At 44.6% G+C, this 17,699-nt stretch overlaps 2 non-coding genes across 2 annotated transcripts; one reads left to right on the top strand and one right to left on the bottom strand.

Moving 5' to 3' along the window:
- Positions 1-2,421: 2,421 nt before the first annotated feature.
- On the bottom strand, positions 2,422-2,494 carry TRNAK-UUU. Its single transcript has one exon. It is a non-coding gene; the product is annotated as a tRNA-Lys (tRNA).
- Positions 2,495-4,933: 2,439 nt separating this feature from the next.
- TRNAK-UUU lies at positions 4,934-5,006 on the top strand. Its single transcript has one exon. It is a non-coding gene; the product is annotated as a tRNA-Lys (tRNA).
- Positions 5,007-17,699: the final 12,693 nt, after the last annotated feature.

Here is a 17,699-nt window from a genome sequence, read left to right as displayed (position 1 = left end):
CTATGTTCCTATTTTGATATCCTAACCTAATAATAGCTTGGTTATAAGGTGACAAGTTATTTCCACTCACATGTATTGTTAAGCTTGTAATGCTTTATATTAATGCTATATATATTCATTTGCATGTATCATTGTGTTTATTTACTTATATATGTTTATAACCTTGTAACCAATAAACCTGTGTATTATTGTATAATGCAGAGCAACATTTTTATCATTAACGTCAGCTCACGTCAAAGGAACTTATTTATCTGAGGAAATAGTCTGAAATAGATGCGAATTGTATCAATTAGGTTGTCTACAATTCACCAGGTCATGATTTTAAGAATTTATGACAAATTTTATTTTTTTAGGGTTAATTATTTTTATGACCATAATTAATAATTCTTAATTGAATTATTACCCCCCGACAAGTTAAATGTCGCCGTTCCCTGGAGAGCAAGTGGTACCTACAGTACAGACCAAAAGTTTGGACACACCTTCTCATTCAAAGAGTTTTCTTTATTTTCATGACTATGAAAATTGTAGATTCACACTGAAGACATCAAAACTATGAATTAACACATGTGGAATTATATACATAACAAAAAAGTGTGAAACAACTGAAAATATGTCATATTCTAGGTTCTTCAAAGTAGCCACCTTTTGCTTTGATTACTGCTTTGCACACTCTTGGCATTCTCTTGATGAGCTTCAAGAGGTAGTCAACTGAAATGGTCTTCTAACAGTCTTGAAGGAGTTCCCAGAGATGCTTAGCACTTGTTGGCCCTTTTGCCTTCACTCTGCGGTCCAGCTTACCCTAAACCATCTCGATTAGGTTCAGGTCCAGTGACTGTGGAGGCCAGGGCATCTGGCGCAGCACCCCATCACTCTCCTTCATGGTCAAATAGCCCTTACACAGCCTGGAGGTGTGTTTGGGGTCATTGTCCTGTTGAAAAATAAATGATGGTCCAACTAAACGCAAAACGGATGGAATAGCATGCCGCTGCAAGATGCTGTGGTAGCCATGCTGGTTCAGTATGCCTTCAATTTTGAATAAATCCCCAACAGTGTCACCAGCAAAGCACCCCCACACCATCACACCTCCTCCTCCATGCTTCACTGTGGGAACCAGGCATGTAGAGTCCATCCGTTCACCTTTTCTGCGTCGCACAAAGACACGGTGGTTGGAACCAAAGATCTCAAATTTGGACTCATCAGACCAAAGCACAGATTTCCACTGGTCTAATGTCCATTCCTTGTGTTCTTTAGCCCAAACAAGTCTCTTCTGCTTGTTGCCTGTCCTTAGCAGTGGTTTCCTAGCAGATATTCTACCATGAAGGCCTGATTCACACAGTCTCCTCGTAACAGTTGTTCTAGATATGTGTCTGCTACTAGAACTCTGTGTGGCATTGACCTGGTCTCTAATCTGAGCTGCTGTTAACCTGCGATTTCTGAGGCTGGTGACTCGGATGAACTTATCCTCCGCAGCAGAGGTGACTCTTGGTCTTCCTTTCCTGGGGCGGTCCGCATGTGAGGCAGTTTCTTTGTAGCACTTGATGGATTTTGTGACTGCACTTGGGGACACTTTCAAAGTTTTCCCAATTTTTCGGACTGACTGACCTTCATTTCTTAAAGTAATGATGGCCACTCGTTTTTCTTTACTTAGCTGCTTTTTTCTTGCCATAATACAAATTCTAACAGTCTATTCAGTAGGACAATCAGCTGTGTATCCACCTGACTTCTCCACAACGCAACTGATGGTCCCAACCCCATTTATAAGGCAAGAAATCCCACTTATTAAACCTAACAGGGCACACCTGTGAAGTGAAAACCAATTCAGGTGACTACCTCTTGAAGCTCATCAAGAGAATGCCAAGAGTGTGCAAAGCAGTTATCAAAGCAAAAGGTGGCTACTTTGAAGAACCTAGAATGACATATTTTCAGTTGTTTCACACTTTTTTGTTATGTATATAATTCCACATGTGTTAATTCATAGTTTTGATGCCTTCAGTGTGAATCTACAATTTTCATAGTCATGAAAATAAAGAAAACTCTTTGAATGAGAAGGTGTGTCCAAACTTTTGGTCTGTACTGTACTTCTAGCGACACCACTGCCTAAGTCAGGTTAGGCCCACCACCCTCTATCTATCTAAAACATTAATCTCCATTGTTATCATTGTACACATCATCTGTAAGATGTAATCGGTTTTTTGTAAATAATCCCATAAGAAAAATGGTCAAAGGGGCAAGTATTTAGCTCCTAAATTAGCTTTTGTGGTGTACTCCGAGTGGATCGATGCAAAACCTAGTTTCCTAGTCACTTTCGCAGTCTTAATTTTTCTCATCACTTTTGATCCTTTACCTCATATGCCTAACTTTCATGGCAATAACGTGTTGGAGTTTTGTTTAACGTGTTTGATTTCTTATCCTAAAAGGTAACGCCCGAACAGGGACTTGAACACTGGACCCTCAGATTAAAAGTCTGATGCTCTACCGACTGAGCTATCCGGGCTCTTTGCAGAGTGATTGAAGTCATAACTTTCTGACCGACCGCGTTTCCCTTCTTTTTATAGTTCCACCTTTTACCATACTGTGCACTAGTACCTGCTTCCTAGAATTTTATTCAACTAGAATTATAGTTGAATGGGTCCGCAAACCACCATATACCTTAAACAATAGAACATGTCGTATCTTTTACAGTGTGGAGGCATGGACCAAAAACCCATTGAAGCGCTTCCGAGTGCGTCCGATCCATGCCTCCGTTCTGCATCGCTCCCTATCTTGAACATTGCGGACTGCAATATGGGCACGGAATGCCTATGGTCGTATGAATGCACGGCGGACGAGAGGGGGACTAACTCTGCCTACTTGTGCCAGCCCTGCCTACTTTCCTTTTGAACTCACCAAGACAGGGTTGGATTGGGGGATCCTCTGGTGGGCCCAGGATCTGATACCATCCTTGAAGATTCAGAATAATAAAACCCATTTGGCTTTCTTTGGAGTCAATCACTTGCTACTAGGGTCTAGTTCTTTAATTTAAAACCTATTCAATATTATTGATGATGAGGGTTGGGCGTCGAGAATAACAGGCTCTGATGGGCCCAAGGAACCGCAGCTCGACCCTGCACAAACAACATGAGGCCACTTTTAGATCTTCTTTCCAGGGCCACTCTGCCCCCGATTTCTGTTCCTGTAATTTTTTCCATCTCTTTACACAACATCTCAAGAGGGAAGATTCTTCTCCTCAAACCTTTTATGCCATTTTTACCTGTATGCATTGATTCTTTGGTATATTTCGTATCATGGGAAAAACAGTGGCAGCTACCATTTCCTATGTGACTATGATAGGCTGTTGTTTTTTATTTAAAGGGGTTGTCCCACAAAAAATATTCTACAGTTTTCAAACCAGCACCTGGATCTGAATATTTTTGTAATGGCATGTAAGTAAAAATTTAGTATTGCTCCACCTGCTGGTGAATACATAGTTCATGGTGCTGGCTGTGCTTACCGCTCCTCTCTGGGACAGCGTTGAACAGTCCTGACTGTGTACAGCATTAGGATGTAATGCGCACACCATGACCTGGAGCTGTGAGACATCATGTCTCAGTGTAAGGCCGAATGCACACGGCCGTTTTTGATGGCCGTGAGCAGTCCGTGGAACCACGGGCTAGATTCTTGCTGAGAGTAGGAGTGCACGGCGTCATTGGTTGCTATGACGCCGTGCGCTCCCTGCTGCCGCTGCAATACAGTAATACACTGGTATAGATCATGACGCCGTGCGCTCCTGCTCTCAGCTGGGAATCCAGCCTGTGGTTCCACGGACTGCTCACGGCTGTCAAAAACGGCCCTGTGCATTCGGCCTAACACAGGCCCACAGAAGAGCAGGAAGCACAAAGAGTGATGGGATGTGTGGTAAGTTAATTTAGGGTACCGTACTTACACACTTGCGTTATTCTTTTCTGTAAATACTGGAAAAGAACGGATCATTTATATCCCCATGTATTCTGAATGGAGAGCAATCTGCTCAGGATGCATCAGGATATCTTCAGTTCAGTCTTTTTGCCTTTTCAGGACGGAGATAATACTGCAGCATGCTGCGGTTTTATCTCCGTCCAAAATTCCGGAACACTTGCCGGAATACTTAATCCGGCATTTTTTGCCATTGAAATGCATTAATGCCGGATCCAGCCCCGAGTGTTTCGGCAAAACCGATTCGGTTGCAACCGTTCCGGCGACGTAACTGCCTGCCGGAATCGAAACCTCTGCCGTAAGTGTGAAAGTACCCTTAGTTGTTTTTGGTCTGATCTGAGATCTGATATTGGGGACTGACATGGGGTTCTGATGATCTTGGGTCTGATGGGGGTCTGATATGAAGTATGGGGATCTTATCTGAGGTCTGATATGGGGGGCCTGATCTGAAGTATGATATAGGGATCACATCTGAGGTCTGATATGGGGGTCTGATCTGAGTTCTGATATGGGGGTCTAATCTGAGGTCTGATAAAGATTGGGAGTCTAATTTGGTGGTCTGATGAAAATATTTATTTTTAAAAAAATTTATTTCTGATTTACCTCCTCTAAAACCTTGGTGTGTCTTGTAAAGCACAAAATACAGTATTTACCATTGTGGTGCACCATGCCTTACCATCCCTTCTAGAGAACAGAAACATCTTTTTGGTGTCCGGGGGACCCAGTGTAGCAATGGGCCACCCCAAACTCAGCCACTGCACAGTAAGTTCATATCTGATCTCTTGTACTGAACTGCGTCATCATTATGCAGTCTGTTACTACTGTGTAAATATACTATCCCTTTCTAAACTCTCCCTTTCATTCTCTACTTCTCCAAGATGATCCACCTCTGCTGTAAACTCTGACCAAAAGTCAATGTGTCATTGGAATGTTGACTTTTGTCACTATGTAAATACTTAGTTACTCATTAGTTTTCCCATGAGCCCGGATAGCTCAGTCGGTAGAGCATCAGACTTTTAATCTGAGGGTCCAGGGTTCAAGTCCCTGTTCGGGCGTCAGATGTTTTTTTTCCCCATTGTCTGTTAATTAAATAGAACCAGATAGACAAGATGCCAGGAGGGTCCGACCTGGTGTAATCATATTTTTGGCCCGTAAGTGATATACTTGGCTTCTCACTCTAGCACGGTGGAAGGCAGGCCTCGACTGCCCATCTGGCAATTCTGGCAAAGGCCAGATCGGCTGATGCTGGCGTAGGCTGCTCATTCCAGGAGCATAGCTAGGCCAAAACATCTGTTTGACCCAGGGCCCTGAAAGAGGGGCATTATAACTACTGGGGATACTAAAGGGCTACATTATAACAACTGTGGCACTCAGGGGCATAGCTAAAGGCTTATAGACCCTGGAGCAAGAGTTCACCTTGGGCTCCCCTTCCCTCAGTGCTTTGTGCTGCCCCCCCCATGCCAAATTCTTGACCTAACCCCTTCCCTCCAGCCAGAGGTGTAACTTGACCCGCATGCACTTTCTATAATACCGGTGTCTTCTTATGCGGCAAAACGGTCTTTGGGCCCCCTCAGGCTCCTGGGCCCCACTGCTACTCAGCTATGCCCCTGATGGCACTATAGAAAGCATTATAACTACTGGGAGCACTATAGAAGTGACTTATTACTACTGGGGCTTTATGGGGGCATTTTTGAGGTGTATTTTTACTACTGGGGGACTTTAGTGGCCTTATTACTACTTGGGGCACTTTAGGGAGCATTATTTCTACTGGGGGTACTGTGGGGGCATTATTATTATTATTAGGCACAATATAGACGGCACTCTCAGGCCGCAGGCTGGGACATGGCAATTTCTCCAATAATCACAGAGAATTCCACATAGTAAACAGTGCAGTTTACAGGGTATATGACTCCCAGGACACCAACCCCAAAATGTAGCTTAGTTGGGATATCATCAGAGGAGACCCTTAATCCAAATATTCCTGTGCAATACAGCTGTGTCCTCAGGGAAACAAGTGGAAACTGTGGCCTTGGGCAATTGGGAAGTTTGCTACCCATTAAAAGACCCTGTGTCCACCCCACGCTCCCTCCATGTTCTGTCGTGCAGAAGCTTGAGGAACACCGACAATATATGGGCATTGACTTGAATGGGTCCGTAATCCGCAAGATATGGAGCGGAGACACGGATAGGAAGCCCATGTTCTGTATCTCCGCACCACAACAAAATAGAACATGTCCAACTTTTTTCCGCTGCGGAACGTATCTTGCGGATCGTGGACCCATTCAAGGGAATGGGTTCGCATCTGCAAACTGTCCGCAGCACGGGCACGGGGAATACATGCTCACGTCCATGAACCCTTAGTTGGTTCAGATGAGGAAATTCTATGTTAGTCCATACATTACCAGATGTTGCCAGCAGGGGTCACTGTTAGTGAGGGAATTCTGACGTGTCGGGCAGTGGTCTGGCTGAAAGATTTGTGCTGCGCAGCCTTGAAGTGTAAATCTATCCCTGTGGTCCTGACGCGCAAGCCACAAATAATTTCATCTGTGATGTGGATCATATGGACTTTACATGATTTCATTGTCCTACTGCACAATTCAGGAAACAGCGGCAGAAATCCAAGGCTGGCCCTCAAGTTTCTGTCGTGGTTTGCATTTTTTGCTGTGGGTCTGCCCACGCCTTTAGCCCAATTCGATGGGGCTAATCCATGAGCAGCTACGCTTAAAGAGGGTATCCTGGTTGTAGCAAGTTATACCCTATCTACAGGATAGGAGATAACTAATATATAGGTGTGCAGTACGACAGGGCAGGGGGTATCTGCAAATGGTTTGTTCTTTATGTAATGGTCTGCATGTTTGTGCTATATATTGTACCCAGCATAGCTATGCATGGTGCAGGCATGGCTAGGGTTAATAATCCTGGCACAGTTCTCTTAGGACCCTAGGATGTGGGCTGGCTCCACCACAAGCTGTAAAGTGTTCTAGTCAGTTTAAGGAGAGGGGGGCAGACATAATGGGGTAGATTTATCAAGACCCACACTTTCTGCGCCAGTCTTGATATCCCCTGCCCTGCTGAAGGATGCACCTCATTTATTGACGAGGCACACGTCTCTTCATAAATTAGGCACATGCTCCGGCAGTCCGTGCGTCTAAACAGAAATCTACGGCAGGTCTGAGCTGCTATAGATTTCTGGCTTTATTTGCACCAGAAAACTGGCATAAATGAAGATAAATTTGTGGTGGCTGGCCCTTAACATGCCCCCTTTCTGAAAAGTGTCTGTGGGGGGGCTTAAAAACTGCCCTTTGCAACAATTTTTTCAATAGTTGCATTTAAAAAGTCACAAATACGTAGTTTGCAACTTTTTAATGCCACTTTTATGGGACAGAGAGCTAATAAGTTTCCCCCCATGTGCTCCTCTCTCCAGGCCCCAGCGTCAGCTTCAGAGACTTACAGATCTCTGTGACTTGCTACAAGATCTACAAGAGAGAGAGAAGGGGAAAAAGTGGAGAGATTAGAGAAGCTAGCAGGGTGAGCAGCCAGTCAGCAAGGTAACATGCTACTTCAGCTATTCCGACTTTGCTGTTGTGGAGGGATTACTACTAAGACACCCTACACACCTGAGGAATGACTCGTACCATCAAACCTGTAGACCGAATGCGCTTTGCAGGCATTATTCCAAGAATTTAGTAACCAGCCAGAGATTCTACTGAGAGAGACTTTAGCAAGATCTTGTATGAAGAGGGACTTAATGTCCAAAAAAGCCATACATTGCAATCTAGGAAAGGAGATGCACTATGTACAGATGAGACTGGGTTTCCTTGTTGGATGTACCTCAACTCCCATTTTGCACTACAGTAAAGAGAGGCCTGGTTTACTGATTACTACATCACCATATGCCGACCGTTTCATGCTCTACACTCCCTGCTTTGCACCCATATGAACACTACATATCAAGGGCACCCCAAACTACCATCAGGCAGGATCCCTGGGGATAGAGAGTGCCTGCCCGAGGGAAGAAAAAGTGCACCCTCCATCTACTGCACCAGCCCTAGAGAGAAATGGCCTGAGGGAAACCACTGTGACACATCCTATAGTCAGGACACCCACCGATCATCAGAATGCTGACCCTGTAGCCTACAGACCCTCTGAAAATTGCAGAGCACTCTACTGGGCTATCTCCAGTACTCCCATAGAAATGAATGGAGTGGCAGTGCAAATGCTTGACCCGCTGTTCTGTTCATTTCTGGGAGCTCCATTCTTGTGATGATGTTAGGCGTAGTTCACACTCATCTACATCCACTGGATTCACTGGTCAGGCATCATCTTCCAGACCGGCTGTATTAGCGCTAATGTCTTATTTCTTGACCTCATAGTCTGTAGCAGAACTCTCTCTTCTGACAGACACGTTCATTTGGCTGACCCCAATATGTTCTTAATTACACTCGGGGCCATGAGACCTCCCTGCAGGAAAAACATGAGGAAACGCACGCCTACCTTGGCTGCTAGTCGGTGATAAGCAGCCTATTATTTTGCTCATGGGAACCGTATGATCCAGGTCAGTCGGGTCTGTAGGACCCCGTGCTCATACCCATTAATGAAAGGGTTAAGTGCCTGCATATTACAGTATCTCATACTCCGGCCGGATTGTCATTAAAGTTTTGTCAGCTCTTTTCGACGGAAAGAAATACCCTGAAAAATGAATAATTTAAAGAGGCTGAGGTCATGTGCTAAATTATGGGGTATCCATCGCAGAAATTCTTCCCTTTAGCCACGGGCCAGACTTAAGTATAAGTTGTGGAAGTATGAGATACATATCGTAGAACATCCTGTATGAATTACGCACTAGGGAAGAGGATTTACGGATTTGAAGTGAGAGGATTTGCAGTTTCAGTTTTAAAGCCAATTTACAGCGCAGTTTTAACACATTGTTGGCCCCAATGATCCCCCAGAAAAGGTTTACACCCTCCAGGAATGGTAGTAATGACACATTATGTGGTGCACAGCAACACATTGGGCAGCGCCTTTGGTGTTCCTGCTGCTTCATTATTGACCCCACCCTGCTTAACCTCAGTCTCTGGTTGTGTTCAGCTATTCAAGGGGGTTGTCCACTGGGGAAAAATTGGTAATAAAATACACAGAATGGTATTAAAATATAAATGAAACAATGCGGTCAGAGATCCCCGATCCTGCAGTTTTAATGCCTTCCGGGTCACCGCTGGTTTCTACTTCCTGGTCTGGACTCAGCACACAGGAAAACCCAGGAAATGACTGACGGAGGTAGGGCCAGTGATTGGCTGAGTAGTCATTCCTGCCATATTCTGTGTGTTGAGCATGGACTAGGAAGTGGAGACCAGCAGAGACCTGGAACAGAAGTGGTTGGAGATCGGTGAGGCTGAGTCAATCCCTTGAGTCAATACTTTTGTAATTGCATGTAATTAAAAATTTAGTATAGCCAATAAGTTATTCAATAAAATGTATCTGTATAGGTCCACCTGCTGTTTGTTACTTTTCTTATTTCTTTGACCTGCTCACTGAGATGGCCGCACATGCTCAGTTTCATCCTTCAACTGCCTCCTGAGCTGTGATAGGGAGAGCATGGACACGCCTCCTGAGCTGTGATAGGGAGAGCATGGACACGCCTCCTGAGCTGTGATAGGGAGAGCATGGACACGCCTCCTGAGCTGTGATAGGGAGAGCATGGACACGCCTCCTGAGCTGTGATAGGGAGAGCTGAGACACGCCTCCTGAGCTGTGATAGGGAGAGCTGAGACACGCCTCCTGAGCTGTGATAGGGAGAGCTGAGACACGCCTCCTGAGCTGTGATAGGGAGAGCTGAGACATGCCTCCTGAGCTGCAGCAGAAAAGACATTCCCCGTGAGCTGCCAGTTTGATATGAATCTATCAGAGAAATGAATTGGGAGATCTCTGGATCCATGTGAGGTACAGGGCCAGTTCTAGCTTTGTTAGGAAGAGGCTGTAATTTATTATATGATGTCTGATCTTAATTTTTCACATTAGCTCCCTACATTGACTTCAGACACTTGCTTGTTTTATCCATACAATGCAGATATTGTGCCATGAGACTGTACCCCATGAGGAGGTTGTGTGTGTATTCTTATCTTAAATATCTGGGACAGGATTTTTTTTTCCTACACTGACCATTATAATTAGAGATGAACGAATCGAATCCCACGAAGTGGAATTCGATCCGAAGTTCAGGATAAATTAGATTCTCCTAGATGCCGAATTTCCTTGTGCTTCGTTGTCAGCGAATCAATTTAACTTTAAATCAATTTAACCAAATAAACTAACTTACCTCCTCCATTTGCTCGCGACGGGCCACCATCCTCCATCTTGCTTGAAGATCTCAGCCGAAATTCCGTACGGCGCGAGATTACATCATCACGCTGTCATACGTCACCGCGCCAGCCAGCGTGATGATGTAATCTCACGCCGCACAGGATTTCGGCTGAGATCTTCAAGTAAGATGCTGGCGGCCGGCCCATCGCGAGCAAATGGAGGCGGTAAGTTGGATTTAAATTTTTTTTTATTGTTAATTTTACACTCGGATTCCGCGATCATGTATGAACGTGGCATCTGAGGGGTACAATGACCAGGGCGGCGCTATCGCAGCTCCCTGTCATTGCACCCGCTACTTACAAAGAAATGTGCTTCGTGACAAAGTAATTCTTTACAAAGCGAATTTTTGGGTGAAATTCGGCGAATCAGCCGAATCAAACTTTTAAGAAATTCGCTCATCTCTAATTATCATGTCAAACCTCTGTAACCCAGAGGCTTCTCTTGCCCCTCTCAGCTTTCCGGGAAAGCCTACCCTCCCTATCCTTCCCACTCTGCCTGAATCTATAGCACATTAATGGAGAGCTCGCACGGATTTCAGACGAAAATGGCTCAAACGGATGCTAACAGGATTTGTTTCTTTACAGGATCCATTTTTTTTCCTGTTCTTCTGAAAGGTACTGTCGATCAATCCTCAGATAGGTCATTAACATCTGATTGTGTGACACCCCAGAGTGGTGTTACCACTTCTGCACCTTGCTATTGTCTTTATTGGTTTAACCTCATGTCATCCTATGCATTTATTCCAGGTCCTCCACTCTGTGCATTTCTAATGTTATCTAACTGTTCATGTAGTGTGCCTGGTTCACCAGCAGGTGGCAGCAAACACGGCAGAGCTGTACTTAGATAGAATGGAACCTTCCATTCCATTCTGACCACCCCCTCTGGAGAGAGGTGGGCGAGTCCTACTTCCTGCAGGAAGGGTGGGGCAGAAGTTCTAGTCAGTGTTGCTTTGCCCCAGCTAGGGGAAGGTGTGCAGGTGCACGTCTCTACTGCATGTGCCCACGCCAGGTGGAGCACCTTAAGCTCTGCTGGCCATGGAGGCCAAAGCTGGAAGCCTCAGGAGCCAGGAGGAAAGTTCCCTGGCATAACCTAGAGTCAGACTACAAAGTGAAGTGCAGCACACAGAAGAAGCTGAGTTATACAGCCAGTCTGTCAGTACAGCAGAGTCAGAAAGAAACAGATATAGCAGAGTGAAGTTTGCCTGCCAGTTTCATGCTAAAGCCTGCTGAAACCAAGACGAAGCCTGTAAACCGTTCTGGAGAACGTTTATGCGAAGTAAAGCTGCCATTGAACTTCATCTCAATGTCTGGACCAGGGTCGTAGCTATAAGGGGTGCAGAGGTAGCAGTCGCTACCGGGCCCAGGAGCCTGAGGGGGCCCTAAGACCATTGTGCCATATAAGAGGACACTGGTATTATAGAAAGTACATGCTGGTCAAGTTACACCTCTGGCTGAAGGGAAGGGGTTAGGTCAAGAATTTGGATTGAGGGGTGGTGCTGTTTTAATTTTTGCCTCAGGTGGCACGAAGGCTATGTGTTTCCCCCTTGTCACAAAGTAGGGGGCCCAAGCTGAACTCTTGCACCAGGACCCATGAGCCTTTAGCTACGCCCCTGGTCTGGACTTAAGTTATTCTTTAATCCCTTAATTATTCCCCCTATTTATTGCTTCGGAGCCAAAGCCTTGCGTCCAGCGGTATTCAGGAAGGAGCACCGTGACACACAATAACAGACATTTTAGGCTGCAACATCCAACTCAGCATTTCCTATACCTGGGACTTTTATATATAGAGGGCCCTAGGGGGAGGCGCCTGTTGCAATCAGAACTAGAACTTTGAATGAAACAGGAAGCATATCTCCGTTCAAAGTGTAGTGGTCATGTCAGGTTACTGCCGCTCATCCTTCATTGAAGTAAATGGGAACTGAGCTGTAGTAACCTGGCGTGGCCACTATACTTTGAACATCGCTGTGCTTCCTGTTCTACTCAAAGTGGTAGTTCCAGCACCAGAGTATACAGGGAACAGTTGATTGGTGGGAATTCGAAGTGTCAGTCCCCCACTGATCGAATAGCAATGACCAATCCTGAGGATAGGTCATCAATATCAGGAGTCTGGAAAACCTCTTTAAACATAATCTGATATCAGCGATTGAACGTGTACTTACAGCCTATAAATTTACCATTGTTTTTTCAAAATAGCCAAAAGTGGTATTCCCATCTCAGATATTTAATGCATATCCACAGGATATACGAAAAGCGCCCAATAGATGCAAGTCCCACCTCTGCAACTATGCTTGGCTACTTCCAGAACTCTCATAGAAATGCTCATACATGGTCACCTCCCCAGTCATATGGGCTCAGGATCCATGCTCGAAATAGGTGCGGGTCGCAGAGGTGGGACCTACATCTATTGAACATTTATGGTATATCCTGTAGATATGCAATAAATGTAAAGGCAGGAAATAGCTAACTTCAATATAAACCAATAGCCAGCAGCCTAGGACATAACTGCATGAAATGTAAGATTTACAGAAAGTATAGAGAGAGCAGAACAGGCATATGCTCAAGGGCCGCCACCATGTTCAAGAGCTAGGTGCCCTCATTAGTCATCCTTCTCACTCCATTCTCCTCTTTCAATCCAACCCATCCAACATTTTCTATTTACACCCCTGGCAGTCACTTGGTAGAGTGTACACTGCTCATCTGTGAGACCTCCACCTTTCTTGAAAATGGGGAACCCCTGACAGCTTTTCAACAATTCTATCAAAAAAGTGTCCATACATGCATGTGCCTTCCTTTTTTTTTTTATTCTTATGGAGTTGCTGGCCCAGTTGTCACCATAATTCCCTGAGACTTCAGTGGAGAGAGTCATGCACATGCGTGGACACCACTTCTATAGGTGGTTGAGGAGGTGGTCAGTTGGGTTCAGGTTCCAGAGGTGGGATAGGAACCTCATCAACCTTATTCCAACCCTGCAGATAAGGGATCTTACACATTAAATAGGTGGTGCTCTAGATAAAGGCCCTGTGAACTCATTTGATTGAGGTGTCTATCGAACAGAATTAGCACGCAAACCTCTGTATGTACTATTGCGCTTCTAGTCACCATTGATGGTAGAAGCCTTGTAGTTCATTTTAGGCTACATAGTTCTTGCCACAAAAAAATGGAGATTTGAGATCTGCACATCTGAGAATGACATTTACTGTCTCACGTAACAGGATTTGATGTTTTCTGAGAGGCGAGCTGTGAGAACATGGAAACAAGGGGTATAAGGCTAGCCGCAGGATAAAAACCACATTTACATCACAAAATCTGTAACTCTGCCATCTTTGTGGTTTTCATTCTTGGAAATACTTTTTGGTTTCATTTATTTTTTTTCTCCAAAAATCCTAATAAACCCTTTAGTTGTCTTCTATAGAGGCCTCACTTGGGATGGAATGACACAAAAGGGATGATTATGGTTACAGACCCTCTAAGCTCCTTCCACAACTTAGCACAGCACCTTGTGTGTAGGTGCAGATTTTGGATTCAGGGTCGGATGAAGATTGTTTGAAGCTCCTGGGCAAAAAATTTGGTTGTAGCCCGAATCTCTCAGAATCTCCCATAGCAAGCACATAGTGGCCATAAAACAAGTACATGGACCTGTCCACTGAATTGCTGTATACAAAGTTATATAGACAGTTGAGCCAGTGACTCCATTGGACTTCAAAGGGGAGTCACAAGGATTCTTCTCCACCTCTTCTTGGCATGACGAAGAAAAAAAAGGGGAAGGAGAAGAAAAGAAGCACGCCTTTAAAGTGACACTGCACATTGAACAAACTTTTGATATGATGTAGAGACATAGCAAAAGTTTAGTCTGGTGGAGGTCTGAACGCTGAGACCCCCACCGATCTGTAGAACAAGAGCAGAGAAGCACTTGCTAAGCCCGCTCTCTCTCCTTGCTGCCTGACAGGAAGCAAGATTGAGTCAATGGAAAGTCTATGGGCCCATCTCTCTCGCATCTCATGCAACGAGGAGAGAGAGTGCTCTAAGTGGGCGCTTCTCTCCCCTCGTTCTACAGATCAGTGGGGGTCTCAATGCTCAGACTCCCACATTTCATGTACAAGGCCATGGCTTTATGATAACTTGGCCCATAACCATACATATCAACTGTCTAGAGGGAAATCAGAGAAATCCAGAAAAGGGAAAGAATCAGTGACTCTTGTGGAGTGCCGCACAGAAATGTTCACACTTTACATACCCTAACCTTCAGCATTTCAATCACAAACCTTGCATACGAAGGTGTCACCACACACCACAATGAATATATGCCAAACCCGAGACCCTTCAAACAAATACAGCCCACCCTCTAACATCCATCACTGTAAATAACTATATGGAAGGACACTGTATATAATAATAAACCAAAACTCTGCATATAATAAGGGACAATGGAACATGTGATAAAAGAGGACACTGACACTGCATGTAATGAAATGTGATAATCAGAATGCAGTCCCAGAACCAAACTCAGTCCATAAATACAGCAACAGAACTAAACCCAGTACATAAATACAGCACCAGAACCAAACTCAGTCCATAAATACAGTACCAGAACCAAACTCAGTCCATAAATACAGCACCAGAACCAAACTCAGTACATAAATACAGAACCAGAACCAAACTCGGTCCATAAATACAGCACCAGAACCAAACTCAGTCCATAAATACAGCACCAGAACCAAACTCAGTACATAAATACAGAACCAGAACCAAACTCGGTCCATAAATACAGCACCAGAACCAAACTCGGTCCATAAATACAGCACCAGAACCAAACTCAGTACATAAATACAGCACCAGAACCGAGCACGGTACATAAATACAGCACCAGAACCAAACTCAGTCCATCTATCTCCTATCTAGCTATATCCATACTCACTAAAATTACAGGTGAATGCAGCAGCAGACGGCTCTGACAAACATGGACCCCACCCTACTTGGTTCCATCCACATCCCGCTATACATTCCATTGACGTGGGTCTTGACTGTCAGTGTGGCAGGGGCAACTCTCCGTTACACTGGTGAGTGGGTGGCGCGGCACCATTGTTTCTCAACCCCTCCCCCAGGTTGGGGAGTACGGACCACAGTGTCCTCTACAGTATAAGCAATTAGGTGTCAAGTCCCCCTCCCCCTGGGCCCACATATATAAATGCCTTAGCATGTCATGTGGTCATCCACCCACATGGTGGCAGTATTTTGGTTATAAACCGACACAGGACACGTTAAGGCATGTATATGTAATAGATTCCTCCTGTAAATTACATGACTAGTAAAATAGTAACCACATAGAGAATTAAGTCATGTTTGAGGTTGAATCCACCCCGGGTGATCATGCTGACACAATGAAATGCGCTATTAGACCGAATCTTTGCTGATTATGACTTGTAGGCTCTGATCCCGCTGACTGAAGGAGGCGCACCCATAACCAGACAGCTGGGCAGAGGTTACATTTCTTTTTGAAAGGGTATGTAAACTTTTACAGACATTTTTTTCATTTATTTGCAAGTGCATTTAAAAAACAAAAATGTAATAACATGAAGCAAGTTTGAAATACTCCTGATTAAATATATTGTCCCGTTTTGTGTATACAGCTCCTATGCATCTCTATGGTTATGGACTACACGTCTCATCCTGCAGTCACACTCTCTTACTGACTTACCGAGTATGAAGAAAATATGTCAAAGTTTTCAGGGCCTTCATAGTGCCCCCATAGTAGAGGCAGCCACCTTGGCCCCAAACTGCCTGACAAATAGTTTCTGTAAAAGGCTATTCACCACAGGTCCCCGTACCTTACAGCCGTATAAATGGTAGCCTCAAACCCTGCAGCAGTGCGTACCTTCCATGGATGGAGACCACTCAACTACTATGGTGCTCAGGAGGACGAGGGCGCAGTGCTGAACTCATTATTTTCCCGATATGAAGACAATGCATTTTCATGAGGTCACCGCTAGGGGGAGCTCAGTGCAAAGGCATTCGAAACAGCTTCCCTTACAGTCAATGGTAACTGTATGAACTTCCTATGCACTGAGCATCGCCTAGTTTTATAATACACTGTATGAGTTAAGGGCCATCTGTCAGTAGATTTGCACCCATGAAACTGACTGACCTGTGGTCCTTGTCCATATGCCCGCATTGCTGAGAATAATGATGTTTTAATATATGCAAATGAGTTTCTAGGAGCAATGGGGGCGTTGCCATTACACCTAGAGGCTCAGCTCTATCTGAAACTGCCGTGCCCTCTGTGCTTTGATTGACAAACCAGGCAGTGAAGATGTCATTACACCTGGCCCTGTTTATCAGAGTGCAGAAGAGAGCTGAACCTCTAGGTGTAATAGCAACGCCCCCGTTGCTCCTAGAAGCTCATATGCATATATTAAAATCAAATTTTTCTCAGCAGTGCGGGCACATATGAACATGGGACCAACACAGATGTCTTCAGTTGCCAAGTGCACATGTAACAGGTCAGCCAGTGTCACTGGTACAAACCTGCTGACAGATGCCCTTTAATTAAGGGGATTAATGGACACCTTCGGGGGAAACTTTTTTATTATTGCATTTTACTCATTTTGAGCTAAATAATTTTTTCTTTTGGTCAGCCATTTCTGAGATACAAGGAAAACAAATCAGTCTGTTTGCAAGCTGTCACAGTATGTTTTTTTTGAATCCCGTCATCTGATGGCTCATGTGTAGCTTTTAATTCTGATCTCCTGACCTCATAAACATTCGTTACTGATAAATTCTGGATTCAAAGAAAACAGACTGCGACAGCCGGCAGACAGACAGATTTTAAACCCTTGTATCTCGCAAGCGGCTGAAAATATTTAATAACATCCCATTTAAAAAATGATTTTTAGCCCAAAATGAGTAAAATGCAATCATTAAACAATGCCCCTGAAGGTGTCCATAGCCTTTAAGCTACTGAATATTATCAATGTATTCATGCCAGTTGTCTGGTATAAATACATGGCCAGCCAATCTGTTGCCAGCCCCAAGCCTTATTGCCTTTGCAATTGCCAACCACTCTTTTGCCTTATGTGCCAGCCATGCTGCCCACACAGTTGCCGGTCATATTATCCCTCAGTCCCTTCATAGAACTTCTGGAGCTCGGATTATAACTCACCTCGAATCTAAGCCTACATGAGTCCATGGGCTGAACCACTACGATGACTCATATAAAAATGTATATATCTGCCTTTCATGGCAGATGAGTTTATATGGCGTCTCATCTTGTGCCAACTATGTAAATACATTTTTCGGTGGAAAGTGAAGCCGTTCTCCAGCTGCTGCCATGAAGGGGTTGGGTGGATTCATTTGCATCGATTGCTACTATCTAAGAATGATGGGTGCATGGAG

Source organism: Bufo gargarizans, chromosome 2 (genome assembly GCF_014858855.1).
Source record: "Bufo gargarizans isolate SCDJY-AF-19 chromosome 2, ASM1485885v1, whole genome shotgun sequence".
Classification (NCBI taxonomy): domain Eukaryota; kingdom Metazoa; phylum Chordata; class Amphibia; order Anura; family Bufonidae; genus Bufo; species Bufo gargarizans.
The sequence above is the reverse complement of the archived record's forward strand: the minus strand, read 5'-3'. Positions and strand labels throughout refer to the sequence as shown.